Below are 4,345 nucleotides of genomic sequence, written 5' to 3' on the forward strand. Positions count from 1 at the left end.
GAGGGACAATGTAAGAGTCATAGTACAGGAGCAGAGTGACAGTGTAAGAGTCATAGCACAGGAGCAGAGGGACAATGTAGGAGTGGTAGTGCAGGAACAGAGGGACAATGTATGAGTGGTAGTGCAGGAGCAGAGGGACAATTTAGGAGTGGTAGTACAGGAGCAGGGGGGCAATGTAAGAGTGGTAGTGCAGAAGCAGAGGGACAATGTAGAAGTGGTAGTACAGGAGCAGGGAGACAATGTAGCAGTGGTAGTACAGGAGCAGTGGGACAATGTAGGAGAGGTAGTACAGGAGCAGAGGGAAAATGTAGGAGTGGTAGTACAGGAGCAGGGGGACAATGTAGGAGTGGTAGTACAGGAGCAGAGGGACAATGTAGGAGTGGTAGTACAGGAGCAGGGAGACAATGTAGGAGTGGTAGTGCAGGAGCAGAAGGACAATTTAGTAGTGGTAGTACAGGAGCAGGGGGGCAATGTAAGAGTGGTCATAGTACAGGAGTCATAGTAAGAGTCATAGTACAGGAGCAGGGGGGCAATGTAAGAGCGGTAGTGTAGGAGGGACAATGTAAGAGTCATAGTACAGGAGCAGAGGGACAATGTAGGAGTGGTAGTGCAGGAGCAGAGGGACAATGTATGAGTGGTAGTGCAGGAGCAGAGGGACAATTTAGGAGTGGTAGTACAGGAGCAGGGGGGCAATGTAAGAGTGGTAGTGCAGAAGCAGAGGGACAATGTAGAAATGGTAGTACAGGAGCAGGGAGACAATGTAGGAGTGGTAGTACAGGAGCAGTGGGACAATGTAGGAGGGGTAGTACAGGAGCAGAGGGACAATGTAGAAGTGGTAGTACAGGAGCAGTGGGACAATGTAGGAGTGGTAATACAGGAGCAGAGGGACAATGTAGGAGTGGTAGTACAGGAGCAGTGGGACAATGTAGGAGGGGTAGTACAGGAGCAGAGGGACAATGTAGAAGTGGTAGTACAGGAGCAGAGGGAAAATGTAGGAGTGGTAGTACAGGAGCAGGGGGACAATGTAGGAGTGGTAGTACAGAAGCAGAGGGACAATGTAAGAGTGATAGTACAGGAGCAGAGGGACAATGTAGGAGTGATAGTACAGGAGCAGAGGGACAATGTAGGAGGGGTAGTACAGGAGCAGAGGAACAATGTAGGAGTGCTAGTACGTGAGCAGAGGGACAATGTAGAAGTGGTAGTACAGGAGCAGAGGGAAAATGTAGGAGTGGTAGTACAGGAGCACGGGGACAATGTAGAAGTGGTAGTACAGGAGCAGGGGGGCAATGTAGAAGTGGTAGTACATGAGCAGGGGGACAATGTAGGAGTGGTAGTACAGGAGCAGAGGGACAATGTAGGAAAGGTAGTACAGGAGCAAGGAGACAATGTAGGAGTGGTAGTGCAGAAGCAGAGGGACCATGTAGGAGTGGTAGTACAGCAGCAGAGGGACAATTTAGGAGTGGTAGTACAGGAGCAGGGGGGCAATGTAAGAGTGGTAGTACAGGAGCAGGGAGACAATGTAGGAGTGGTAGTACAGGAGCAGTGGGACAATGTAGGAGGGGTAGTACAGGAGCAGAGGGACAATGTAGAAGTGGTAGTACAGGAGCAGTGGGACAATGTAGGAGTGGTAATACAGGAGCAGAGGGACAATGTAGGAGTGGTAGTACAGGAGCAGTGGGACAATGTAGGAGGGGTAGTACAGGAGCAGAGGGACAATGTAGGAGTGGTAGTACAGGAGCACGGGGACAATGTAGGAGTGGTAGTACAGGAGCAGGGGGACAATGTAAGAGTCATAGTACAGGAGCAGAGGGACAATGTAAGAGTCATAGTACAGGAGCAGGGGGACAATGTAGGAGTGGTAGTACAGGAGCAGTGGAACAATGTAGGAGTGGTAGTACATGAGCAGAGGGACCATGTAGGAGTGGTAGTACAGGAGTAGAGGGACAATGTAGGAGTGGTAGTACAGGAGCAGTGGGACAATGTAGGAGTGGTAGTACAGGAGCAGGGGGACAATGTAGAAGTGGTTGTACAGGAGCAGAGGGACAATGTAGGAGTGGTAGTACAGGAGCAGAGGGATAATGTAGGAGGGGTAGTACAGGAGAAGAGGGACAATGTACGTGTGGTAGTACAGGAGCAGAGGGACAATGTAGGAGTGGTAGTACAGAAGCAGAGGGACAATGTAGGAGTGGTAGTGCAGAAGCAGAGGGACCATGTAGGAGTGGTAGTACAGGAGAAAAGGGACAATGTAGGAGGGGTAGTACAGGAGAAGAGGGACAATGTAGGAGTGGTAGTACAGGAGAAGAGGGACAATGTAGGAGTGGTAGTACAGGAGCAGAGGGACAATGTAGGAGTGGTTGTACAGGAGCAGGGAGACTATGTAGGAGTGGTAGTGCAGGAGCAGAGGGACCATGTAGGAGTGGTAGTACAGGCGAAGGGGGACAATGTAGGAGTGGTAGTACAGGAGCAGAGGGACAATGTAGGAGTGGTAGTACAGGAGCAGGGGGACAATGTAGGAGTGGTAGTACAGGAGCAGAGGGACAATGTAGGAGTGGTAGTACAGGAGCAGGGGGACAATGTAGGAGTGGTAGTGCAGGAGCAGTGAAACAATGTAGGAGTGGTAGTACATGAGCAGAGGGACCATGTAGGAGTGGTAGTACAGGAGTAGAGGGACAATGTAGGAGTGGTAGTACAGGAGCAGTGGGACAATGTAGGAGTGGTAGTACAGGAGAAGAGGGACAATGTAGGAGTGGTAGTACAGGAGCAGAGGGATAATGTAGGAGGGGTAGTACAGAAGAAGAGGGACAATGTAGGAGTGGTAGTACAGGAGCAGAGGGACAATGTAGGAGTGGTAGTACAGGAGCAGAGGGACAATATAGGAGTGGTAGTACAGGAGCAGGGGGACAATGTAGGAGTGGTAGTACAGGAGCAGAGGGACAATGTAGAAGTGGTAGTACAGGAGCAGAGGGACAATGTAGGAGTGGTAGTACAGGAGCAGAGGGACAATGTAGGAGTGGTAGTACAGGAGCAGAGGGACAATGTAGGAGTGGTAGTACAGGAGCAGAGGGATAATGTAGGAGTGGTAGTGCAGGAGCAGAGGGACACTGTAAGAGTGGTAGTACAGAAGCAGAGGGACAATGTAGGAGTGGTAGTACAGGAGCAGAGGGACAATGTAGGAGCAGTAGTACAGAAGCAGAGGGACAATGTAGGAGTGGTAGTACAGGAGCAGAGGGACAATGTAGGAGCGGTAGTACAGAAGCAGAGGGTCAATTTAGGAGTGGTAGTACAGGAGCAGAGGGACAATGTAGGAGTGCTAGTACAGGAGCAGGGAGACAATGTAGAAGTGGTAGTACAGGAGCAGAGGGGCAATGTAGGAGTGGTAGTATAGGAGCAGGGGGACAATGTAGAAGTGGTAGTACAGGAGCAGAGGGACAATGTAGGAGTGGTAGTACAGGAGCAGGGGGACAATGTAGAAGTGGTAGTACAGGAGAAGAGGGACAATGTAGGAGTGGTAGTACAGGAGCAGAGGGACAATGTAGGAGTGGTAGTACAGGAGAAGAGGGACAATGTAGGAGTGGTAGTACAGGCGCAGAGGGACAATGTAGGAGTGGTAGTACAGGAGAAGAGGGACAATGTAGGAGTGGTAGTACAGGAGCAGGGGGACAATGTAGGAGTGGTAGTACAGGAGCAGGGGGACAATGTAGAAGTGGTAGTACAGGAGAAGAGGGACAATGTAGGAGTGGTAGTACAGGAGCAGAGGGACAATGTAGGAGGGGTAGTACAGGAGCAGAGGGACAATGTAGGAGGGGTAGTGCAGGAGCAGAGGGACAATGTAAGTGTCATAGTAAAGGGGCAGATATAGGGGGGCATAATATAATAATAATACAGTAGTAATACATACAGTATGTGCTCTAGACATGTGCATTGCTGAAAAATGTTTGTTTGTTTTCGTTTCATTTGTTTTTTTTTCTGGTAATTTGTTATTACATCAGTGTCTCCTCACCAGTGTCTCCTCATCAGTGCCTCCTCACCAATGTCGCCTCATCAGTGCCTCCTCACCAGTGTCGCCTCACCAGTGCCTCCTCATCAGTGCCGGCTCATCAGTGCCTCCTCATCAGTGCCGCCTCAATCAGTGCACATCAGTGAAGGAGAACAATTACTTATTTACAAAATTTTGTAACAGAAACTAAGAAAAACATATTTTTTCAAAAATGATGTTCTTTTTTCAAAATTTTTGTTCTTTTTTCATTTGTTTAGCAAAAAATAAAAACCCCAGGGGTTATTAAATTTCACCAAAAAAAAAGCTCTTTTTGACTGAAGAAAATGATAAAAAATGTCATGTGTACAG

This window comes from Rana temporaria, chromosome 5, assembly GCF_905171775.1.
Source record: "Rana temporaria chromosome 5, aRanTem1.1, whole genome shotgun sequence".
NCBI lineage: Eukaryota > Metazoa > Chordata > Amphibia > Anura > Ranidae > Rana > Rana temporaria.